The sequence below is a fragment of the Manis pentadactyla genome, chromosome 2, assembly GCF_030020395.1.
Source record: "Manis pentadactyla isolate mManPen7 chromosome 2, mManPen7.hap1, whole genome shotgun sequence".
Taxonomy (NCBI): Eukaryota; Metazoa; Chordata; class Mammalia; order Pholidota; family Manidae; genus Manis; species Manis pentadactyla.
Window position 1 is genome coordinate 21,751,111 of NC_080020.1, and position 26,787 is coordinate 21,777,897.

The 26,787-nt window shown below is 42.2% G+C and overlaps 1 long non-coding RNA gene across 1 annotated transcript; it reads right to left on the minus strand.

The window, feature by feature from the left end:
• Nucleotides 1-407: 407 nt before the first annotated feature.
• LOC130682693 (uncharacterized) lies at nucleotides 408-26,787 on the minus strand. The gene is made up of 3 exons (XR_008995983.1): nucleotides 26,276-26,787; nucleotides 3,546-3,908; nucleotides 408-2,466 (listed from the first exon to the last, which is right to left on the minus strand). It is a non-coding gene; the product is annotated as an uncharacterized LOC130682693 (long non-coding RNA).

Sequence of the window (26,787 nt, forward strand, 5' to 3'; positions counted from 1 at the left end):
CCTCCAGTGCCTGCTCACTGTTCTTGCTGCCCTGTTTTCCTAGTATCGAGCGCCCTGCACTCTGGCCCGGATGGCGGGGGCTGGGTGTTCGGCAGTCCTGGGCTCCGTCTCCCTCCCGCTCTGCCTGCTCTTTCCCGCCGGGAGCTGGGGGGAGGGGCGCTCGGCTCCCGCGGGGCCGGGGCTTGTATCTTACCCCCTTCGCGAGGCGCTGGGTTCTCTCAGGTGCGGATGTGGTCTGGATATTGTCCTGTGTCCTCTTGTCTTTATTCTAGGAAGGGTTGTCTTTGTTATATTTTCATAGATATATGTTGTTTTGGGAGGAGATTTCCGCTGCTCTACTCACGCCGCCATCTTCCGCCCCTTTAGAATTCTATTTCTTGACCTGAGTAGAAGTTACAAATGCTCTTTTCCTTAGAATATTACAGTAAACTACAAAAATATTACTAATATGTTACAAAATCGATCACTGAGAACACAAATGCGTCAATTAGGTTTAGGTGTAAAATGCAGAAACTCCAAAATAAAAGTGGCTTAAACAAGATAGAAGTTTATGTTTCTTTCATGTAAATGAGGTCTGGGGGTGAACAGTCCAGGACACTCTATGTAGGTAAATAAGAACTCAGTGATCATCAGGGACCCAAGGCTCCTTCTTTGTCCACCACCTTCAACACAAAACTTCCAATTCAAAGTCCTAACTGAGCTCCATCTACATTAAAGCCAGAAAAAGTAGGTAGGAGAAGAAGGGCACATCCCTCACTTTAAGGAACCCACCAGAAGTAGCACCCACAACCTTTATTTATATCCCATTGATCAAAAACTGAGGGTTGTCTTTAATTTGGGCGGCCATGGACCACCCAACTGTAGTCCCCCCAACACAGGAAAAAGGGAAGCGTAGATTTAGGAGACAATGAGCAGAATCTGTCACACCTATTAATGGACTTTGGTTTCTCATGTTTTGAAATTTAATGGGTGACCACTTTTGGTGTCTTTGATGCTTATCAGTCACAACTTTAAATATAGTTTGAGGTATACAAAATGAGAGGAATATTAATAGTTTGTGGAACTGTGGAAGCACTCACAAAATGTGAGTGAACTAGAAACCCCCTAAGAGCTTTTCCAATGTTGACATTCTAGAATTCTATGGAAGCCCTGGCCCCTCCCATGAGCTTCCTGAGACCTTCCTCTCTGGGGACCATCAGAGGGCTTCTCTAACTTTAGGACTGAGAACTGGGCTCATTGTTTCTTCTGAGTCAGCAGAGCCCCAGCCAAACATCTTGAAAGCGCTCTGTCACTCAGCAGCCTGCCCTCTCGGCTAGGAGTTCCCCAGAGGAGGTGTAGTTTACAGAGGCTTTGCAAATTCAGTGTTTCAAAGCAGCTGCTGCTGCTTAGCAGGGAAGAGCTCAGCCATTCCTTCAAGAGTTTCAGAGATCTCTAGCAGAAGAGACTACTTTTGGTTCAACTCTTACTTTGCAGAGGAGGAAGCATGGGTCCAGAGATGGAGAGATGAAGTTGAAGCCACTAGGAACTTAGAAGGCAGCTGGGCCATGTACTGACTCGTCCTGATGCCTTCTGTTACTGTTAATCATAATGGCTTAAATGTAATGTACACTTCCTGTGTGTCAGGCTCTGGGTTAAGGACATCACACACGTTATCTCATTTAACCCTCACAACCCTGACAGATAAGTACAGTTTTTTTTCTTCTCTGATGGCCCTACAGGTGAGGAACCTGCGGCCCCATGTGCCTAAGGCCTCCCTGTTCCTTGGGGTGGATCAGAACTGGAGCCCAGGCAGGGCAGCCCCGGGGCCTGCCCTTAAACCTCTGTGCAAGAACTCTTCTCCTGCCGGGCTCCTGGTGTGAGGAGGCCGACTTTACGAGAGCAAGAGTATTCATTCACCTCTTGGAGAGTGCATCCCTTCAGACCACCTTTTGCTCCGGTGCTATGTTCCTTCACCAGCCTCTTGATGTCTAGTTCAGCAGCTCGGCACAGGGCCTAACATACCCTGAGGCGTGGACACAAAGCCGGCAAGGGTTCTGAGCCCAGTCGTCAGAATCACCTCCCCCCCGGGGCGGCCCTCAGCGGGTCTTCCTCTATGGCAGCTTTCTGTGCTCTGTATGCAATGGCATCTCAGTGGCACAGCCCTTCTGCGTGCTGTGGCTCGTTTTCCCCTGGCAGAGGAGCTGTGGCCTTGGCCGGCTTCGCTGGCCACGGGAAACTCTCAGGATGAGCAGCGCTGTGGAGTCTCTGTGGAGAATTCCGCGCTTTCGCTCACCCCCGGCTTGTCAGGTTCCCCCTGTCCTCCAGCACAGGAGGCTTTTAATCTGTTCCAAAGGATGAGGTAATGGGGCCAAGGACTGTGTATCTCAGAGAAGGTTCTAGAAGGGCCCAGGGCCAGAGGGTAATGTTTTTGTCCTTCCAACAGCATTTCTGAGAGGAATGTCAGTGGGGGTAGGGATGCTGGGCAGCCTGTTGAGAGGGCAGAGGGGTTGGAACAGTGAAAGGGAATCAACATAGCTGACCGGCTTCTGTGAAGAGCGTAACCCTGGAAAATCCCAGAGCCTCATTCGCCCAGTCTGTGCAGGAGCCACAGCTGAAGAAGACAAAGTTCCACCCCCACGAGTCACTCAAAGCTCTGCAATCTTTACTTTTATATCCTAACAGCATTACAAAGGATCTAATGAATAATCCTTAGAAAATTCCATTCTTGTTCCCATCAAGTTCTTCATCTCTTTACTCCTACTGTGCAACTGCTAGGAAACTACTCAGCCGCACACTCAGGACTTGGGGATTTTTGTCTTTTCCTTCCTTTCCTATTTTTTTTCATTATTTTTCCTAATTTTTCTCATAAAAAATTATTTTGTAACTTTTCATTTTGAGATGATCGTAGATTCACAAGAAACTGGAAATGTAGTAGCACTTAAGGCCCCATGTATGCTTTACTCACTTTTCCCCATGGTTACACCAAACCTTAATTCTTTCCTATTAAATTTTAATATAGTTGTTGCAAGGATTAGATGAGCTATGAGATTATTACTGTCATCACAATTTTACATAAGAAATTGAGTACCAGAGAAATTAAATACTTTGCTCAAAATCCCCAGCAATGGGTGCAGAATCAGGACCTAGACTGATTTACTGACTCTAATTTTGTGCATGCTCACATTAATTCTTATTCTGCTTCCCTTTCTGTCCCTCTCTGGGAGAGAGGAAAAGTCCTGTGAAGGGGCCCCGTCCCTGAAAGAATGCAGTTCTTCACATACCTCAGAAGAACAGAGCCAATGACAGTTGCCAAAAGCTGGAGGAGCCTCCCTTTCATAGCTTGGCTGCAGAGTCATCAAAGTCTGTTTGTGACCCAGACAGCAGCCCCAGACACTGCTTTGGCTCCTCCCCAAACTTTCTGCTCCCCTAAGGCTGCTCTTTGCCCCTTCCTATGACTTTCTTCCTCTCTCCCCCGCCTGATTTGATGTTTCTTTGAAGCCGAGGTGGTCCTCCCCTGCCGTAAGGGATACCATCACCTTTCTCTTAAAGGTACAACTGTCACTCACCTTGTCTCACAGACACGAGAAAAAGTTATATGCCTGCTGAGTAAACACAAGACCTCAGAGCCAAAAATTAAATTTCTTCTGTTAAAAGGGACAGAAAACCCAAACCAGGAGAAGCAAAAAGGGGATTGATTGGCTACTGTAAACAAAAAGTCCGGGAGTAGGGCTGTACATCACATAGGCATTGCAGTCTGCTGTGTGTCACAAAAAACTGGATTCCAAAAACTTTCATCTCACTTTGCAAAGCAATCTGGCCATCGTGCAGCACGATGTGGAGCACGAGCAGCCACTGGTACTGCTGCAGTCCCTTCTGCCAGCCTTCCCTGTGGCTTTCATTCTCCTGCGGCTCCTCTTCTGGCCTCGTGTCTGCAGCCCGAGAAGAAAAATGGATAAGGTCAAAGCCTTCCTCCTTTCACAAACTTCCCCAGAAGCCCCAGGGAATGACTTCTGCTGCAAGTCATTGGCCAGTGCCATGTCACATGGCCTCCCTGCACTGCAAGGGAATCCAGGAAGCTGAGTAGTTTGGGCTGGACAAAGAGCTCTCTGAGCTAAACTAAGGGTCTGCTGCTTAGGCAGAAGAGCAGACAAACAGCAGTGTCTGCACCAGGCTGGTTTACTGGCTTAGACCAATGTCCCAGGACCAGTCACGTGCTTTCTTGCTTTTTCTCTGTCCTTCTTTCCCTGTCTTACTTTCTGTCTCTGTCTCTTGTTCTGTCTATCTGTCTCTCCCTTTCTCGGTCTGTCTTAGCACACTGCTCTCTTTCATCTTGGCATCATGCTCATGCAGGCTTCTGCCTGTGATCTCAGGGAGCTGCTGTCACTCTGGAGATCTTAACATCCACTCCAAGTCCAGCCCAGAAGGAAAAGGCCAGATCCTTAGTTGGAGGCTTGCTTTCCACCTCATGTTCCTGCCTGAAAGTACTCACTGTGGCTGTGGGGACTGGGCTTAGCCTAGTCTCATGCTCTTTTTCTAAGGTGGGCTAAGAATCTAGGAGAGGGATTGCCTGCAAGGAAAATCAAGGCATGTTTCCCACAGAAGGGGAATGGACGCTGGTGGCTCAAAATTAAACCAAACAATTATAAACAAATATCTACTGCTGAATTTTAGACATCACCACGTTCATAGGTTCTTAAATCACTGAAGGTATGTGGGAACGTCTCTAAATATTTGATTAGAATTGTATGTTTTAGATCGGTGGTTTTCAAAGTAGTCTGCAGTCCTTTTGGGTTCCTTTAAGCATCCATAAGGCCTCAACTATTTTCATTATACTATTAAGTTGTTATTTGCCTTTTTTGACTCTTTTTCTCTCACAAGGGTCCAGTGGAATTTTCCAGAGGTTACATGACATTTGCCTATATGATATGTGATGTGTCATTGCTCTGACAACTAATGGGATGTGGTTGTATAATCGTGTGTTTTCAAAAGATCTTATTTTTTATTTCTAATATAGAAGATATTAATAGATATAATCCACTAAATAAAAGTTCTTTGGGACCACAATAATTGTTTTTATTATGGTATCATTAATATATAATCACATGAGCAACACTGTGGTTACTAGACTCCCCCCACCATCAAGTCCCTACCACATACCCCACTACAGTCACTGTCCATCAGCGTAGCAAGATGCCACAGAGTCACCACTCATCCTCTCTGTGCTATATTGCCTTCCCTGTGCCCGCCCCCACCCCACATTTTGTGTGCTAATCATAATGGGGCCACAGTAATTTTTAAGAAAATAAAGGGTCCTTCCAAATAGCCAAAGCCATCCTGAGAAAGAAGAACAAAGCTGGGCGGATTATGCTCCTTGACTTCAAGCTATACTACAAAGCTACAGTAATCAAAACAACATGGTACAGGCACAAGAATAGACCCATAGATCAATGGAGTAGAATAGAGAGCCCAGCTATAAACTTACACATCTATTGTCAATTAATTTATGGTAAAGGAGCCATGAATATACAATGAGGAAAAGACAGCCTCTTCAACAACTGGTTTTAAGAAAACTGGACAGGTACATGCAAGAGAATGAAACTGGATTATTGTCTAACTCCATACACAAAAGTAAACTCAAAATGGATCAAAGGCTTAAATGTAAGACATGAAACCATAAAATTCTTAGGAGAAAACAAAGGCAAAATCCTCTTGAATATAAGCATGAGAATTTTTTTCCTGAACATATCTCCTTGGTCAAAGGAAACAAAATAAAAACTGAACAAGTGGAACTACATCAAATTAAAAAGCTTCTGTACAGCAAAGGACAACATCAGGAGAACAAAAGGCACCCTATAGTATGGGAGAATTTGTAAATGACTCATCTGATAAGGGGCTAACATCTAAAATATATAAAGAACTCATATACCTCAACACCAAAAAAAACAAATATCCCAATGTAAAGATGGGTGGAGGACCTAAATAGACATTTTTCCAAAGAAGAGATGCAGATGGCAAACAGGCACCTGAAAAGATGCTCTACATCTCTAATCATCAGGGGAATGTGAATCAAAACCACAATGAGATATCACCTCATACCAGTCAGAATGGCCACTATTCAAAAGGCAAGGAATAACAATTGTTGGCGAGGATGTAGAGAGATGGGAACCCTTGTACACTGTTGGTGGGAATCTAAATTGGTAAACTGCTGTGGAAAGCAGTATGGAGATTCCTCAAAAAACTAAAAACAGAAATACCATTTGACCCAGTAATTACACTTCTAGGAATTTACCCAAAGAAAATAAAATCCCTGATTTGAAAAGATATACGCACCCTTATGTTTATTGCTGCTTTATTTGCAATAGCCAAGATATGGAAGCAACCAAAGTGTCCATCAATAGACGAATGGGTAAAGAAGATGTGGTACATATACACATGGAATATTATTCAGTCATAAAAAAGAAAGAAATCCTGCCATTTGCGATAACATGGATTAAACTAGAAGGTATTATGCTAAGTGAAATGAGCCAGGCAGAGAGAGACAAATATCATATTTGTGGTATCTAAAAACAAAATAAAACAAAATAAACAAAGCAGTAAACTCAGAGATACTGAGAAGTGACTAGTGGTTATCATGGGGAGGGGATGGGTGGGTGGACGAGGAGGTTGAGGGGGATAAAGGGGCACAGTACTTCTCAATCATAATATAAGTTGGTCATGGGGATGATAGCCCAGCATGGAGAATGTAGCCAATCATTCTGCAATATCTTCCTAGGTTGACAGATAGTAACCATACTAGTTGGGGTGAGGATTTAATAATGTGGGTAACTGTTAAACCCTGTGTTGTATACTTGAAACCAATATAAGATTGCATATCAACTATACTTCGATAAAAAGAAAAGAAAGGGGTCCTGAGACCAAAAGTCTGAGAACAACTGTGAAGGAAAGTGCCACCCCATGCCACCCCATGGCACTTGGGCATACTTTGGAGTGTCATACTCTGCTACCCTTCAGCTATTTTAGATACTAGGTTTAAGGAACACTAGATACACTTATAAATGTTACATAACAAATTTGAACATATTTGAGGCCATGATCAGGTCAGCTTTGCCAATAAGTCAAGTTCAGCTGTTACAGAAAATCAAAAGGAGCAATATCTTAAGCAATATAGAAATTTGTTTTGCTCTCAAATAAGCAAATGAAGGCAAGTTATCAAGGGCTGGGATTGTGGCTCCATGATAATAAGAGACCTAGATTCATTCTATTTGTTGCGCGGTTGCTTTCAACATAGGGTTTAAACCTCATGTTTCTGAATGACTACTTAAACTCCACCTACCTCAACTGCATTCTCTCAGCAAGACATTTTCCAGAAATTGCATATGACACTACAGCTTATATTCTTTTGGCCAGAACTTATATAGCCAAACTTATTGGCAAAGGACTTTGGGAAATTCAGTTTTAAAAATTCTGTTTGTCACACACACAGTTAAAAATCAGAGTTTTTATTCCTGAGAAAGAAAAGTAATAAAATGCCAGGGGTCAACTATTAGGTTAACTTTTTTTTGTGTAGACCTTGGAATAAAACTTCTCTTTTATAATTTTATTGCAAAATATCCTAGGTTTCAAAGTGAACTGTTTAATAGTTGTGGCCATTTACAATTACATATCCAGGAATTGATATTTTCTCATTATCATGCAATAAAAATTACTGTTCAATAAACTGGCTACTGAGACTGATTCAAGCCTGCCATTGTCACCCAAACCCTGGTTTCAATTTCAGATTCTTGTGATCATCAATGCCTGTTCTGCTCACTGACTATTGCTGGGGAGGAAAACTTCCTCCTCTCCTCAAGGTTCTTTTAGCTGCTCTAAGAATCAAATTGATATGAGACAGATTAACAGAAGAAGATCAGATTTAATTGAGAGTATGAGGCCTACAGACAGTCAGGCAATGGGACTTATATGCCCTCCAGAGCCTAGAAGGGCAGAGGGGTCTGGGAATTCAAAGGGAAGGAAAACAATTCACAGAAGATAAAAGAGTAAATTTTTGGTAAGCAAATGTTGGCTGGGCCTCACGGAAACAGTGGGACATAGAGAGGAATTTTAACAGACTTTTCTCGGTTCTTCCCTGTCTACCACACCCAGGTCATATTATAATATAGTTAGATAGCTGCCTTCTGGAACAGGTCTGCTACCTACATTTTTTTATGGAAGGTCAAAGTTCTTTCTGAGTCTTTGGGTCTTGATTGTTCTCAGCTCTGCATAATCTGCCTGCCAAAGTTGCATCTCTTGGGGTTGCCTGCCCTCAGCCCCTACACTGATTTTAAAACATATATAAAACAATGTGTTTAAAATCATAAAATAAATGTATGTTGATAAAGCATTACTTTTATTTATGTTTAAAATAATGGGACTCAGTGTATAATTTCATTTGGAATTGAGGTTTTATTATTAAAATTTGATAGCAATGATCTTCTGAAGGCCCCAGGCCAATAGCTGAGTTTCATTTTGTCTGGTTACCACTGTGTTCCTTAGCACTTTGAATTTGAATATCTCTAGACAGGCCAGGTGCTCCTTGGTTCACTACAAGCTCCACCCCACCATCTTGTGTTAAACTGGGCTACTTCACCAAATCTTAACATCTGCCTGCTTCCTAGAGGCACCAGAAATTTCTACCAGATTATAGAGAAGGAAAGGATTTGCCTAAAGTCCAGCAAGTATTTGTTGAATTTTGGAAAACCAAGAAAGTGAGTGAAAGAATAATCACTGAAGTGTGAGTCAAGCACTATGTTGATAAATCACTACTGTTTTTTTTTGTTTTTTTTATTGAAGGGTAGTTGACACTCAGTATTACATTAGTTTCAGGTGTACAACACAGTGATTCAACATTTATATACATGATAATTCTAGGTACCAGCTATCACCATACCAAGTTGTTACAATATTGTGACTATATTCCTTATGCTATACATTACATCCCAGTTACTTATTTATTTTACAATTGGAAGTGAGTGTGTATATATATATATATATATATATTTTTTTTTTTTGTGAGGGCATCTCTCATATTTATTGATCAAATGGTTGTTAACAACAATAAAATTCTGTATAGGGGGGTCAATGCTCAATGCACAATCATTAATCCACCCCAAGCCTAATTTTCGTCAGTCTCCAATCTTCTGAAGTATAATGAACAAGTTCTTACATGGAGAACAAACTCTTACATAGTGAATAAGTTACATGGTGAACATTACAAGGGCAGCCATCACAGAAGCTTTCGGTTTTGCTCGTGCATTATGAATTATAAACAGTCAGTTCAAATATGAATACTCATTTGATTTTTATACTTGATTTATATGTGGATACCACATTTCTCTCTTTATTATTATTATTTTTAATAAAATGCTGAAGTGGTAGGTAGATACAAGATAAAGGTAGAAAACATAGTTTAGTGTTGTAAGAGGGCAAATGTAGATGATCAGGTGTGTGCCTGTAGACTATGTGTTAATCCAAGCTAGACAAGGGCAATAAAACATTCACGTATGCAGAAGATTTCTCTCAGAACGGTAGGGGGGGAGGTTCTAAGCCTCACCTCTGATGATACCCCTTTTTCTCACCTGATGGCCCCCCTGCGACTGTGCCTGTCTTAGGTTGTTCCTCCCTTGAGGAATCTTACCCGACTCTGGCTAACCAGTCATCGTCTGGGGCCATACAGGGAAATGTTAAGTTGGTAAGTGAGAGAGAAGCCTTATTGTTTGAAAAGGTTAGCTTTTTACTTCTTTGCATATTTATGCCCTGTGGCTTCTATGCCCAGCATTTGTCTTGAGGTGTCTTTACCACTTGGAAGAATTAGGATACTCGGTAAATTCGATATGAGGCACAAATTCTATTTAAGGGTTGTAGTTAGGAAGGAAGAAGAAAAGCTATAGAAGTAACAGGTGGAAGAAAACATGGGAAGATTGATTATTTCTTTGACATATCTTCTTGTAGAGTAACTTCAGCATGTATAGGTTTTAAACTACTAATTAAATTGTGCACACACATTAACATAATAGGAGTACAGTTATGTAACCAAAGCATACCTGTAATTACCAGCCATCTCCAGTGAAACCAAGAAAACCAGTTAGGCACCTTAGGCATTTGTGAAAACTTATCTATGATATGGTGGATATTGTCCAACTGAACTTGAACAGTCTGAGAAAAATCAGACAAATTAAAACGTCCATTCCTGGGGACTGTTCACATCCCATATGTTCTTTTAACAGTAAATAGTCTGTAGTTGTAAGATTTTGGAGAGCTACAATTTGCAGTTCTCCTAATTCTTGATTGAGTTCCAACAGTATAGATCCAGTCAAATTTGTTGTTTTACTGTATGCACAGGCCAGCTTAGATATCTCCTTCTTCATTCCCATGGCAAGTCCAGGAACTGGTGGGATTAGTGCATCTACACCTGTAGCAGTGCGTGGATCTTTGTTGGGGTTTTTTGATGATCATCTTCTGGCATGAGTCTTCCAGAGAGTGCAGATGTTGGAAGTTCTTTTTCATATCGTATCTTAGTTCATTTTCCGGGTAGCCAAATTAGGCTTTGATCCTCTGTATAAACACAAACAGACCCTTTGCCTACACTTTTATATGCCCTTTATATCATTGTGTAGAGCTCATTGGAGGTCACCACACAGGAACTGCTTTTTTTTTTATCATTAGTCTACATTTACATGATAAATATTTTGTTTACTAGGCTCTCCCCTATACCAGGTCCCCCCTATATACCCCTTTACAGTCACTGTCCATCAGCGTAGCAAAATGTTGTAGAATCACTACTTGTGTTCTCTGTGTTGTATAGCCCTCCCCTTTCTCCCACCCCCCATGCATGCTAATCTTAATACCCCCCTTTTTCTCCCCCCCTTATCCCTCCCTACCCACCCATCCTCCCCAGTCCCTTTCCCTTTGGTACCTGTTAATCCATTCTTGAGTTCTGTGGTTCTGCTGCTGTTTTGTTCCTTCAGTTTTTCCTTTGTTCTTATACTCCACAGATGAGTGAAATCATTTGGTATTTCTCTTTCTCCACTTGGCTTGTTTCACTGAGCATAATACCCTCCAGCTCCATCCATGTTGCTGCAAATGGTAGGATTTTCCCTTTTCTTATGGCTGAGTAGTATTCCATTGTGTATATGTACCACATCTTCTTTATCCATTCATCTATCGATGGACATTTAGGTTGCTTCCAATTCTTGGCTATTGTAAATAGTGCTGCGATAAACATAGGGGTGCATCTGTCTTTCTCAAACTTGATTGCTGCGTTCTTAGGGTAAATTCCTAGGAGTGCAATTCCTGGGTCAAATGGTAAGTCTGTTTTGAGCATTTTGATGTACCTCCATACTGCTTTCCACAGTGGTTGAACTAATTTACATTCCCACCAGCAGTGTAGGAGGGTTCCCCTTTCTCCACAGCCTCACCAACATTTGTTGTTGTTTGTCTTTTGGATGGCAGCCGTCCTTACTGGTGTGAGGTGATACCTCATTGTAGTTTTAATTTGCATTTCTCTGATAATTAGCGATGTGGAGCATCTTTTCATGTGTCTGTTGGCCATCTGTATTTCTTTTTTGGAAAACCATCTGTTCAGTTCCTCTGCCCATTTTTTAATTGGGTTATTTGTTTTTTGTTGTTGAGGTGTGTGAGCTCTTTATATATTCTGGACGTCAAGCCTTTATCGGATGGATAAGTCACTACTTTTATTTATATTTAAAATAATGGGATTCAGTGTATACTTTCATTTGGAATTGAGGTTTTATTATTTGGAATTGAGGTTGTATGGTCATGTAGACATGGAGGGCTGATGTTGAGAGTCTTGGAGATGAGTTGAGAACTTCGGCATTGACCACGTAGGATATGGGAAACCCCTAGATGCTGAATTTTCAATGGTTTAAAATTGGGAGATCCTCTTTAAACCCAAGGGTAAAATAATCTGTTCTGGAGAAGAGATGAGAAGAGGTTAAAACAAGGCACATAGGATGGCCTACGGTTAGTATTAATGGAGAGAAGGTTTGGGTGCATCTTGCCATGGGAATCTGGGAAAGTCTTCAAGAAAACCAATAGGTCAGGGCCGTCCTGGCATCTCAGCTGTTTTCTATAGTCACTAGTATTCCAAAGAACACTCATAAACAAGAATTTGATGGGCTTCTGAAGAGTTCCAAGCAAAGCTGCTTGAGCATTCAACCCAGAGAAAGACTCAGGGGCCACAAATGGAATGACCAGGGCCAAGGTTGGTTTGCTGGGTTCCATGGGGAGGCAGGAAGCAGGGGTCACAGATGATCAACAAGAAGGTCACATTCCAGAAGGTCTGGACAAACCACCAAGTTGCTTTCTGGGCCTAGTGAACTGGACTGAGTGGACAAAGTTAGTGAGTTCAATGGTGTCCAGTGAGACATTTCTATGTGCCAGGCATTGTGTTAAGCATGTTATATGAAGTATATCCTTGAATCTTAACTGTTATATGGGGATAGAGACTATTATCCCTATTCTACAGAGGATGAAACTGAGATAGAGAGTTAAAACAATTCTTTGGCTTGATTCCTACTGATGGGGTTAGTTAAAAAATATAACTGGCTATCTTCAAGTTCTGTCTCCTCAGAGGGAATGTGAAAGTATGGCTGTTTATCCTCATACTTGCAGTGAAGTAGGAAAGGCAGTGGACTGGTCCATCTTGTCTCAGCATCCACTGACCCCCTTCTCTACAGCACCCAAGTTTTCCCCTGGAAGACCCCTCTTGTGGCTTGCAGCACCTGTTTGGGGTGGTAATTTTCTGTCCCCTGCTTTGGGATCAGAATGTCCCATCCCTCAGTCTGGCCAACCAGACACTGCATACCCTGGTCACAGGGACACAACAGCTGTTCTCTCAACTGTTCTGAAATGCAGGTGGCCTGGGGAGGAAGTCTGGACTTTGAGCAGGCAGGGGGCCTAGGAGAACACTGCTTCATATTCCTTCCAAAATGTACCACTAGGCCAGTGTCTACCTTCCAGAATAGTTAACAGTTCTCTTGGAAATGGCAGATTACAGCTACACATAAGCTCTGTGAAGGCAGGGGCTATGTCCAAGTGCATTCCAGCACCAAGCAGTCAATAGTAGGTGTTTAATAAATGGTTGTCGACTGGCTGAATGTGTTGTTGGACTGATTGATTATTTACTGAATCACAGCTTGACATAATTGGAGGGATCCTATCAGTCTGATTTCTCTCATTTTATAGGAGAACAAACTTAAGCAAGGAAACTTCCAGTGAGCCCAGAACTGAGTGAGAACTAGATTCCAGGCCTCTTGTCCCTCAGTCCTGGTGAACCTGGACATTTATTTCTTTATTTGGTTATCACTTCACTACACTGTCCCTCCATAGATACCTTGCACCATACACAACCTTGCAAGGATCTTTAACTTGGTCTTGTCCTTTGTCCTCCTCCCGAAGGCTGGTTACAGGAGGGAGGGGGATGTTGGTTGGTAACATCTGTGTGCCGAGCTGATACCAGACGTGGAGTCAACCTGAACCATGCCAAGACCCTTCAGGTGACTCTAGGAAGATGGGATTGGTGCATAATTCCAAGAAAAGTTTCAAGGTCCCTCCAGTTTCTGCCCTAACCCTCAAGGTTACTTGCCAATAATATATAGCCCATCCCTCAGCCTGATCAGGTAATGCAGATTTGGGAAAGGTCCCCTGCCTTCTCATTGGGCTGCCCTTCCGATAATAAAGCTTTCTCTGCTTCAGACCCAGTGACTCAGAGATTGGCTTACTGTGCATCAACATGCAAACACTGGGCTCACTTTTTAATAGCAGAGCTTCTCAAGGTGGGTGCTTACTTTTGTTCTGAAGACATGAACTTACACTGAATCCACAGGATACATAAATTATTCCTTTTTAAAGCCTTTTCCAAGCCTTCTGATCACATCTAGCAGAAAGCATTGATGTGGAACCATTAGATTTGCTAATACTTGCTTATTTTTCTTTTAGCAAGGGAGACAACTTTAAACTCAGAGACTTCACAAATAACAGAATAATTAATTTAATGTAATGTAACATCTTTATATTAATGTTTTATGGAAATTTCAAGTATACTTCAAAGCAAAGAGAATGATAGTATTTAACCTCCCAAGCACCCATCACCCACCTTTGATTACTACCAACACTCTACAAGCTTGTTTTACCCATCTATCCACATCACATACCTTTTTTCAGGAGTATTTAGAAACAAATCTCAGGTTTTATCATGATACCCATAAACATGTTAGTGTGTAGAGCCAACAGAAAAAATACTTTCTTTTCAATCTAGCCACAATTTCTCAACAAACACAACTAAAAGTAACTCCTTAATATCACCCCATATCAGTTGGTGTTCAAATTTTCCAGTTTATCTCAAAAACGGTTATATTTGGTTGATTTGAACCAAGATACAGAGAAATCAACACCCTATATTTTGTTTTTATGTCTCATTTAATCTATCGGGGCTACTCTCCCTCTACATCCCCACCCCACACCTTCTTTTATACCATTTATTTATTGAAAAAAAACATGTTATTTGTTCTGCAGGATTTCCTACACTTTGTATCTGGCTGGTTGGATTCTTGTATTTTTTAAATTATTTATTTTGGTATCATTAATATACAATCACATGAGCAATATTGTGGTTACTAGATTCCCCCCATTATCAAGTCCCCACCACATACCCCATTACAGTCACTGTCCATCAGTGTAGTAAGATGCTATAGAGTCACTACTTGTCTTCTCTGTGCTATAGTGACTTTCCCGTGGGACCCTCCCCCCACATTATGTGAGCTGATCGTAATGCCCCCTTTCCCCCCTTATCCCTCCCTTCCCACCCATCCTCCCCAGTCCCTTTCCCTTTGCCAACTGTGACTCCATTCTTGGGTTCTGTGAGTCTGCTGCTGTTTTGTTCCTTCAGTTTTTGCTTTGTTCTTATGCTCCACAGATGAGTGAAATCATTTGGTACTTCTCTTTCTCCACCTGGCTTATTTCATTGAGCATAATACCCTCTAGCTCCATCTATGTTGCTGTAAATGGTATGATTTGTTTTCTTCTTATGTCTGAATAATATTCTACTGTGTATCTGTACCACTTCTTCTTTATCCATTCATCTACTGATGGACACTTAGGTTGCTTCCATTTCTTGGCTATTGTAAATGGTGTTGCAATAAACATAGGGGTGCATATGTCTTTTTCAAACTGGGCTGCTGCATTCTTAGGGTAAATTCCTACGAGTGGAATTCCTGGGTAAAATGATATTTCTACTTTTAGTTTTTTGTATGAGGAACCTCCATACTGATTTCCACAATGCCTGAACTAGTTTACATTCCCATCAGTAGTGTCAGAAGGTTCCCTTTTCTCCACATCCTCGCCAGCATTTGTTGTTCCCATTCTTTTCTAAGTTGGCCATCCTAACTGGTGTGAGGTGATATCTCATTGTGGTTTTAATTTGCATTTACCTGATGATTAGGGATGTGGAGCATCTTTTCATGTACCTGTTTGCCATCTGAATTTCTTCTTTGGAGAATTGTCTGTTCATATCCTCTGCCCATTTTTTAATAGGGTTATTTGATTTTTGTGTGTTGAGGCATGTGAGTTCTTTATATATTTTGGATGTTAGCCCCTTGTCAGATATTTCATTTACAAATACATTCTCCCATACTGTAGGATGCCTTTTTGTTCTGCTAATGGTGTCCTTTGCTGTACAGAAGCTTTTTAGTTTGATGTAGTCCCATTTGTTCATTTTTTATTTTGTTTCCCTTGCCCAAGGAGATGCATTCAGGAAAAAGTTGCTCATGTTTATATTCAAGAGATTTTTGCCTATGTTTTCTTCTAAGAGTTTTATGGTTTCATGACTTACATTCAGGTCTCTGATCCACTTTGAGTTTACATTTGTGTATGGGGTTAGACAATATTTCAGTTTTGTTCTCTTGCATGTAGCTGTCCAGTTTTGCCAACACCAGTTGTTGAAGAGGCTGTCATTTCCCCACTGTATGTCCATAGCTCCTTTATCATATATTAATTGACTATATATGCTTTGTTTTATATCTGGGCTCTCTAGTCTGTTCCATTGGTCTTTGGGTCCGTTCCTGTGCAAGCACCAAATTGTCTTGATTACTATGGCTTTGTAGTAGAGTTTGAAGTCGGGGAGCATAATCCCCCAGTGATATTCTTCCTTCTCAGGATTACTTTGGCTATTTGGAGTCTTTTGTGGTTCCATATGAATTTTAGAACTATTTTCTCTAGTTTGTTGAAGAATGCTACTGGTATTTTGATAGGCATTGCATTGAATCTGTAGATTGCTTTAGGCAGGATGGCTATTTTGACAATATTAATTGTTCCTATCTATGAACACAGCATGTGTTTCCATTTATTGGTATGTTCTTTAATTTCTCTCATGAGTGTCTTGTAGTTTTCAGAGTATAGGTCTTTCACGTCCTTCATTAGGTTTATTCCTAGCTATTTTATTCTTTTTGGTACAATTGTGAATGGAATTGTTTTCCTGATTTCTCTTTCTGCTAGTTCATTGTTAGTGTATAGGAATGCAACAGATTTCTGTGTATTGATTTTGTATCCTGCAACTTTGCTGAATTCAGATATTAGATCTGGTAGTTTTGGAGTGGATTCTTTAGGGTTTTTATGTAAATATCATGTCATCTGCAAACAGGGACAGTTTAACTTCTTCCTTGCCAATCTGAATGCCTTTTATTTCTTTGTGTTGTCTGATTGCTGTGGCTAGGACCTCCAGAACTATGTTGAGTAAAAGTGGGGAGGGAAAGTGGCTATCCTTGTCTTGTACCCAATATTAAAGGAAAAGCTTTCAGCTTCTCACTGTTAAGTATAATGTTGGCTGTGGGTTTGTCATAAATGGCCTTTATTATGTTGAGGTAGTTGCCCTCTAAACCCATTCTGTTGAGAGTTTTTATCATGAGTGGATGTTGAATTTTGTTGAATGCTTTTTCAACATCTATGGAGATCACGTGATTTTTGTCCTTCTTTTTGTTGATGTGGTGGATGATGCTGATGGATTTTCAAATGTTGTACCATCCTTGCAAACCTGGAATAAATTCTACTTGATCATGATGGATGATTTTTTTGATGTATTTTTATATTCAGTTTCTAATATTTTGTTGAGTATTTTTGCATCTATGTTCATCAGGGATATTGGTCTGTAATTTCCTTTTTTTGTGGTGCCTTTGCCTGGTTTTGGTATTAGAGTGATGCTGGCCTTGTAGAATGAGTTTGGCAGTAGTCCCTCCTCTTCTACATTTTGGAAAACTTTAAGAAGGATGGGTATTAGGTCCTCACTAAATTTTTGATAAAATTCAGCAGTGAAACCCTCTGGTTCAGGAGTTTTGTTCTTAGGTAATTTTTTGATTACTAGTTCAATTTCCTTGCTGGTAATTGGTCTGTTCAGATTTTCTGTTTCTTCCTGGGTCAGCCATGGAAGATTGTATTTTTCTAGAAAGTTGTCCATTTCTTCTAGGTTATCCAGTTTGTTAGCATAGAATTTTTCATAGTATTCTCTCATAATTCTTTGTATTTGTGTGTGTCTATAGTGATTTTTCCTTTTTCTTTTCTGATTCTGTTTATGTGTGTAGACTCTCTTTTTTTCTTGATAAGTGTGGCTAGGGGTTTATCTATTTTGTTTATTTTCTCAAAGAACCTGCTCCTGCTTTCATTGATTCTTTCTATTGTTTTATTCTTCATCTCGATTTTATTTTTTTCTGCTCTAGTATTTATTATGTCCCTCCTTCTACTGACTTTTGGATTCATTTGTTCTTCTTTTTCTATTGTTAGTTGTGAGTTTAGATTGTTCATATGGAATTGTTCTTCTTTCCGGAGGTAGGCCTGTACTGTAATGTACTTCCCTCTTGGCACAGCCTTTGCTGCATCCCACAGATTCTGCATTGTTGAATTATTGCTGTCATTTGTCTCCATATATTGCTTGATCTCTGTTTTTATTTGGTCATTGATCCATTGACTATTTAGGAGCATGTTATTGAGCCTCCATGTGTTGGTGGGCTTTTACATTTTCTTTGTGTAATTTATTTCTAGCTTCATACCTTTGTGATCTGAGAAGCTGCTTGGTAGAATTTCAATCTTTTTAATTTACTGAGGCTCTTTTTGTGGCCTAGTATATGATCTATTCTTGAAAATGTTCAATGTGCACTTGAGAAGAATGTGTATTCTGTTGCTTTTGGATAGTGTTCTGTAGATGTCCGTTTTGCCCATCTGCTCTAATGTGTTGTTCAGTACCTCTGTCTCTTTACTTATTTTCTGCCTGGTTGATCTGTCCTTTGGATTGAGTGGAGTGTTGAAGTCTCCTAAAATGGATGCATTGCATTCTATTTCACCCTTTAGTTCTGTTAGTATCTCTTTCACATATGTAGGTGATCCTGTGTTGGGTGCATAGATATTTATAATAGTTATATCTTCTTGTTGAACTGACCCCTTTATCATTATGTAATGTCTTTCTTTATCTCTTCTGACTTTCTTTGTTTTATCCTCTGTTTTGTTTGATACAAGTACTTCTACTCCTGCTTTTTTCTCCCTATTAGTTGCATGAAATATCTTTTTCCACCCCTTCACTTTCAGTCTTTGTATGTCTTTGGGTTTGAAGTGAGTCTCTTGTAGGCAGCATATAGATGGGTCTTGTATTTTTATCCATTCAGTGACTCTATGTCTTTTGATTGGTGCATTCAGACCATTTACATTTAGGTTGATTATCGATAGGTATGTACTTATTGCCATTGCAGTCTTTAGATTCGTGGTTACCAAAGGTTCACGGGTAATCCCCTTACTATCTAACAGTCTTATTTAACTCAGTATGCTATAACAAACACAACCTTAAGGTTCTTTTTTTCCCCTCCTCTTTCTTCCTCCTCCATTCTTTATATTTTAGGTATCGTATTCTGTACTCTTTGTCTATCCCTTGATTGACTTAGGGGTAGTTAATTTGAATTTGCATCTGCTTAGTAATTAATTGCTCTACTTTCTTTGCTATGGTTTCATTTCCCCTGGTGACAGCTATTAAACCTTAGGTATACTGCCATCTGTAGGAGTTCCTCCAAAATGCACTGTAGAGGTGGTTTGTGGGAGGTAAATTCTCCCAGCTTTTGCTCATCTGAAAATTGTTTAATCTCTTCTTGAAATTTAAATGATAATCTCGCCAGATAAAGTAATCTTGGTTCCAGGCCCTTCTGCTTCATGGCATTAAATACATCATGCCACTCCCTTCTGGCCTGTAAAGTTTCTGCTGAGAAGTCTGATGAGTAGCCTGGTGGGCTTTCCCTTTGTATGTGATCTTTTTTCTCTCTCTGGCTGCTTTTAGTAGTCTGTCCTTATTCTTGATCTTTGCCATTTTAATTATATATGTCTTGGTGTTGTCTTCCTTTGGTCCCTTGTGTTGGGAGATCTGTGCACCTCCATGGCCTGAGAGACTAGCTCCTTTCCCAGACTGGGGAAGTTTTCAGCAATTACCTCTTCAAAGACATTTTCTATCCCTTATTCTCTCTCTTCTTCTTCTGCTACCCCAATAATGCAAATATTGTTCCATTTGGATTGGCCAAACAGTTCTCTCAATATTCTTTCTTTTCTAGAGATCCTTTTTTCTTTCTGTGCCTCAGCTTCTTTGTATTCCTTTTCTCTAATTTCTATTCCATTTACTGTCTTCTTTACTACATCTAATCTGCTTTTAAATCCCTCCATTGTATGTTTCATTTCAGATTTGGAGTTTCTTAATGATTGACTCTCTGTCCTATATTTTTCCCTGAGTTCTTGAATATTTTTCTGTACCTCCATCAGCATGTTTACAATTTTTATTTTGAACTCTCTTTCAGGAAGATTGTTGAGTTCAGTTTCATTTGGCCCTTTTTCTGGTGTTTGTGAGATTTTTGACATTTAATATTTGTATGTGGTGCCCTCTAGGGCCCAGAAGCTCTAGTCTCTGGAGCTTCTCAGTCCCTGGAGTGATGTCAGGGGTTGCAAGGGAGTGGCACTGCTGCCTGGGGTGAGGAAAGAGCTGTTTCCTGCTTCCCAGCTGCAGTGCCTGTCAGAACCAGTAAGCTGAACACACAGGTGTAAGCCTCTGTGCTTTGTGTCTGTAGCTGCCATAGACAGGGCCTCCCTCTGACTGGTCTGATGCCAGGGCAGTGACTGCCATTTTGCGAGCTGGCACCGGCAGGTCAGGAGGAAGGTGCAGCATGCTGTGTATCACAATAGGGGGCCTCAGAGCTAAGTAGCCAGCCAAGGGGATGGAGTGCCTGGGCTCCTCAAAGTTCCCAACATGCTGGGAAGAGTGCACCCAGACAACCTTGTTCACCTGTCCCTACTCCACGCAGCAAGCTCTGTGCAAATCCCGCCCTTTCAGCAGCCCTCTCGCTGCTAGGAAGTCTCCCAGACCGCCCACCTTTCCTTTGTTCCAGAGCAGCTCAATGTGGATCTCTGTCCTCCTCAAACAGCTGGAATCTCATTTTCTCCAATTATTCTGCCTGTCTTAGCTTTCCAACCCCACTAATCTCCAGAGCACCATGCAATGTAGGTTTGTGCTTCCAAAGCAGATCTCCAGGGCTGGGTATTCTCTTCTACCTCTCTCTTCTCCACCCTGCTCCTTTTCTCATCCTCCCACCGGTGAGCTGCTGTGGGGGAAGGGCTTGGGTTTCACTGGATCAAGGCTTTGGTACATTCCTCTGTTTCATGAGTTCTGCTCTGTTCTCCAGGTGTATGCAGTCTGGTGCAGCCCTCTTTCCTGTTGCTCTTTTAGGATTAGTTGTATTAACTGTATTTTGGTTTTATATGTGGTTTTGGAAGGAGGCCTCTGTCTCACCTCTCACGCTGCCACCTTGAGTCGTCTCTGGATTCTTGTGCTAAAGATGAGTCTTCAGGTCTTACTAGATTTGAAGGCACCAGTGGCCCTGTTTCCAGTGGTAAAGGGGATACTTGCAGTCCATGACAAGGGGTGGTAAAACAGCTACTCAAACTATTAGCCACAGTTTCCTATAACAAAGTGCCTATAGAAGGCAAGGCTCTGAGTGACTGTTTGCTGTCATAGAGCATCTTAGTGAAAATAAGGAGTATAATCCGGGGAGTGGTTTCTTCTAAGGCTGCTGGAGATAGCAGGGAAAGAAAATTATGAGTGCAGGGCATTAAATTCCCAGCTCAGATAATTACAGGCTTTTCATTTAACTATTAATTTAAAATTTTCATGTCTTAGGCTGTCAGTGTTGGTTGCCAATGATATCAACATGATTTATTTGCTTTATCATATACATAATTTATCTTATTGTTTTAAGATACTAATATTAATACTAAGCCTATTAAATGTGCTTTTTTCCTTAGTATTTCTCTCATTAAGGATGAATGGCCAATATGCTATTAAACTTATTTGAAATAATAATTCTAAGGATAGTTATGTCACTAACTTGATATATATAGTTAGGGTCATTTGCTTCTGTCCTTTTTTATTTTTAGAATTTACTTTCTCTTTGATATAATTTAGTATTTTTAATTTTGGAAAACATTTAATAGCAACAAAGTTCGGACTATATAGCAAGATAGATTCAGATAACTAGCTTTTATCAGCAACCTTTTCCCTCACTTCCCCTAAGATAACCATTCTATTAACTTTCAGTTTTTCTTTGAAAAGATAAGTAAATTCCTATATCAATTCTTATTTATATCTCTCTTGCCCTCTAAACATTTTTTGCACCTTGTTTTTCTCTGTTGCTTGTTTTTCACCAGCTATGTCCTGAAGATCACTTTATAGCATTATATAGGAAGTCTTCCTCATTCCTTTTTGCATTGAGTTAGAGTTTAACAGCATAACTTTATTAGCACTGTGTCAATCACTTTCTATTTATGATGAGTATATCAGGTTTCTGGCAGGAAACAGATGGCACTTTCAAAGTGGGTAACCTCAGAATTTAATCAGGGGACTATGTTTGCTGATTTGGGCCCCATGTAGGTAAACCACAGAGATGATGCAGACCCTCAGGGCCAGCCAGTGCAGGGGGCCTGGGGGGCCAGGGGAGAAGAGAAGTGGTTCCTAGACCCAGAGCGGGGCTGGGTGGCAGCTAGGCCCTTGGGCTGAGGGACACAGCCAGGGTACTGGGATCTCCAGGGCAGGAGCTGGGAAATAAATACTCCAGCCATTCTCTTCTAACTCTCTCTTCCCAGCCTCCTACAGATGTGCCCCACTGACCAACTGCAGAGGGAAACAGGGACTACGAGAACCCACAGAGGCAGGCTTCAGGTGGACCCCTCTGCCCTGGAGCTGGACACATCAGGTGGTCGGTCCTCTGTCACTTACCAGTGATGTAAACCTTCCTTTAAATTAAATGTGTTCAGGTTTTAAAGACTAAGTCGAAGTGAAGTAAAGCATACAATAGGCGTCATGAGGCTATGGCAGGAGTAGTGAAGGTGGTGCCGGCTGACAGAAGGCCGAGGCCTGCCCAGGACCACGCTGCCTCCTTGCACTCTAGGTAACGCAGTGCCCTTGTATTCCTCTCCCTCTGGCCCCTCCCTGACTGCCTTTCTTCTGGATCTTTGAGAGTTGCTAAAAAGCATTACAAAAATGATATTTTTAACTGGAAGGACCAAGAGAGGCCCTGGGAGACCACCGGGTGAAAGGATTTGAGAGCCTCTGAAATGCATCCCATTCTCCTGGGTATTCCACTGCAGTGCTCCACACACCCCAGCCCACCCCCTTGGCCACCCTCTGGGGAGCACAGGGCCTCCTTTCTTATTCCTTGGCCAGTTGAGCAGCAGGGGGAAGCTGGACATTGCCTGTCAGTGGAGTTGGAAGTCTGGGTTGGAAACTGGAGAAGGACCTTTAGGGGTAAAGAGCTCCTGCCTGGGCCTGGCTCATTAGGCAGCCATGGCTGAGGGCTAAGTGATGACCCCAGAGAAACGTCCACTTCTTTTCAGGGACTGGGGAGGCAGAAAGCTGAGCCATAGGGGAAAAGAGGGGTGAAAGAGACAGTTCTGAGAGGACGTATACCTCCTGCTTTTTCTTGCCTCCATCTTTATATATCATCTCATGCATTCAAATGACTGACTGAGCCCCTCCTCTGGGCTGGGCACTGTGCAAACGCTGGGGACCCAAGGCACACAAGGTATGGTTTCTCCCATCATGAAAATCCCAGCACAGTGGGGAGGACAGATGAGTAAACAGTTACAGAGCCCATAGAGGAGACACCTAATCCGGCCTCCGGGAGTGAGAGGTGCTTTCTAAAGGGAGTGCTGTCTGGGGGAGAAGTGAAGGATGGAAGGAATGAGCAATTAAGGCCCCTGGCAGAAAGAACAGCATCTGCAAAGGCAGCTGGAGATTCAAGAGGTCCCGGTCTGACAGAGCAATTTCAAGTAGTGCTTTGGGGTGAGGTGCAGGGGTGCTGGGGGGTGAGGTGCAGGGGTGGGCAGGCGCCAGGCTCTGCAGGCAGCTGCCTTAGGAGTGTGAAGAGTAGGCTGCTCCAGGAAGGCAGTGTTTAGGCATAGGAGTAACATTATCAGATTTTGTTTGAGAGACTCTTCAGAGCCCCGTAGATGCAGACCTCAACTCAGTCCCCACATTCTATCCTTACTGTCATTCCATGGACTCCTGCAATAGCAAATTCTCCTCCCTGAATCCCCCAGCTACTGTCCCTCTGCTCTAGGTGAATCCATCTCCCTCCCTTCCTTTCTTCCTTTTTCTTCTCTCTCTTATTCTTTTTTAATTTAACAGTTTTATTGCTACATAGTTCACATACCATATGTTACTGGGCTGAAATGTGTCCTCCAAATTCATAAGTCAAAGTTCTAACCCCCAGTACCTCAGAATGTGATCTTATTTGGAGATAAGTATTTGAAGAGGGAATTCAGTTAGATGAGGTCCTTACAGCGGGCCCTAACCCCGTCTGATGGTGCCTTTATAAGAAGAGCAAAGCAGGGTGCAGACACACATAGAGGGAAGACCCATGAAGACAGGGGAGAAGGCAGCTATTCACAAGCCAAGGAGAGAGGTCTCTGAAGAAACCCACCCTGCTGATACCTTGATCTTGGATGTCTAGTTTCCAGAATTTTGAGACAATAAGTATCTTTGCTTAAGCCTCCCAGTCTGGTATTTTAAGGTGGCCCTAGTAAACTAGTACACCACACAATCCACCCATTTACTGTGGAGGGTTCAATGGTTTTTGGTGTGTCTGCAGAGTTGTACAACCATCGCCACAGTCACTTTTGGAATAGTTTTATCACCTCCAGAAGAAACCCCTCCTCATGTGCAGTAAGTCCTCAGTCCCCCTAGAGCCCTCCCCTGACCGCAGCCTTAGTCAACCATTGAGCTTCTTTCTGTCTGTGTAGACTTGCCTTTTCTGGACATTTCATATAAATGGTATCATGTAGTATATGGTCTTTTGTGACTGCTTCTTTCACTTATCCCACTGTCTTCCACATTTGGCAGCTAGTCTCTGTAGTGTCTTCTAGCTATGTGTACATGTGCCTTTTCTCATCTCTGGTCACCCATGAGCACAGTTCACATCTTGAGTCACATGTCTATTACCACAGCACATGCATGGCATGTGGTATATTCAGTTTTCTGTGAAATCATTTTTAATGTGAATAAGGGGGGACAAAAGCACATCAAAGAAACGTGTAGTTTTTAGAAAGATTACATTGTATGACCTAGTAGTTGAACACAAAATCACATTCCAGTTAACCCTAACATTCATTAGTGTAAATTTCTTTAAAATAATTGTAACATTATTCCTTTAATCTTCTAATATTTGTACCAAGATTCATTTTTTAAGAAATTATGGCAAAACCAACAAAATCAATATGGTGACTTCCTGATAATGGAAAAACTACTACTGACAAACAAATGTAGGCATTGTGTGAGACACAAGGGCTATACTGGTAACCACAATAGATAAGGTCCCTATTCATGTGGCACGTAGATTCTTGGGAAAGGGAGATAGAGAATAAGCCCATAAATAAACATAAAAGATAATTTTATCTTGTGACAAGTGCTATGAAGAAAATACCCCAAGGTTGTGTGATAGAGTGACTGGAGTTAGGGAGGTCGGTAATGAATTTGTTTGTGATTAGGTGACTGGTGAAGGAGTCTCTCAAGAATTAGCTGAGTTGAGATCATGTGGATGGGAGTAGTTTGTTTGTGAAGACTTTGGGTTAGAGAATTCCTGGCAGCATAATTGCAAGTGCCCAGACCCTAAGGCTGGAGAACAAGGATCATGCTTAGCAGAGATAACACCAGTAGGTAAACAGTGTGGAGCCAGGGAGAGAGTAGTTTGAGTTGAAGCCTCATAACTGGGGCCACATTCCATAGGGCTTTAAGTGTTAAGAAAAAGAATTAGAATTTTATACTAATAAACTAGGAAGCATTAAGGGTGAACCAATTTGAATTAAGTTTGGCTACACAGAATAGAAAACCTGAAAATTATACTGGCTTAAACAAGATAGAAATGATCTCAGGTAAAATTCCAGGGTTGATATGGCAGCTCTTTGGTCATTAGGCACCAGGCTCTTACTAATGACTTCCATCCTTAAGGCCACTTTGTAGTCCCATATGGCTGCTGGCGCTCCAGCCATTATGCCCGAAATCCATGCAGCAGGAAGAAAGAGGGAAGGAAGGGCAAAAGAGATGGACTTCCACATACTAATCAAAGTACTGCTGAAAATAAAAACTCTGTTCTTTACAGTCCCTTTTCATCCATTCCAGGAAGGAGTGTCTTCCAGATAAAATAACTTCACCACCTTGGGAAGGAGAAGGGGTGAAGAGGGCTAGTTAAATCTGCTCTGCCTGCCAAGAGTGAGCATCTGAGAGATCTGAGGAGGCTAGTCTGTGTCAAGAGCCTGACAAGGACCTGAGACACAAGACATTCGGATCTAGCTACAAGCAGAGCATCCTCTAGCATGTACATGGCCTTGGCCAATTCGTGTGTGTGCGGTGGGGGGAATGGGGCCCCTAGTTATAGAACAATTTGATTTAAGGAAAAAGAGAGATGGACTTTCCAGCTGAGTCAAATTCCTGAAAGAATCCTCAGAAGCTCTATACATCTCATTGGCTAGAAAACGCATGTTGGGGAATAGGGTTCTGGGATGGTTTTAAACAGGGCAGGAACATGAAGTGAATTGTGTTTGAGGTCATTCTGGCTGCTATGGGGGAAGTGGGAAGAAGACCAAAGAGGGAGACATACAGATTTGGTTCCTTGTCCTGATGTTAGACAAATTAACCAAGTGACCTTGCACAAGCGCTTCCCCACGCTGGGGTCTGAGTTACCTGTTTCCTGAATTGGACAGGACTTCACAAGCACTCAGTGCCCTTCCCCTTACAGGACGACACACCAGAGGCGGCTTCCTGTGGTTCTGGCAGGTCTCAGAGGTGGTCTGGGGCCCTGGAGAAGTACCTCTGGTTCCCAGATGTCTTCTGCCTGGCCTCTGTCTCCTGGACCCCACATCTCTGGAAGGCATTCAGGTCCGGGCTCCAGGTTCTGGATGGAGGGAGAAGGCCTTGCCCCAGCTCGCTCCTGTTTGCCCCCGACCTGCCCGTGGTCCGCACGCCCCTGCTCCGTGTCTGCCTCCGCGCTGCTTCCTCCAGCTCCTTCCCTGCCGCCCACAGAGGCTCCTGACAGCCCCCCACTGCCGGGCTGCCGTGAGCGCCAGAAGCAGAGGGATGCGCTCCGGCCGGGCCCTCAGGGCCTTCAGCCCGAATCCTGCTCCCCCCCCGCCCCCCCGCTTTTGCTACTCTGGAGGCCGTCCTTCCTTGGCGGTTTCTTCAAGCCTCCTGCTCTC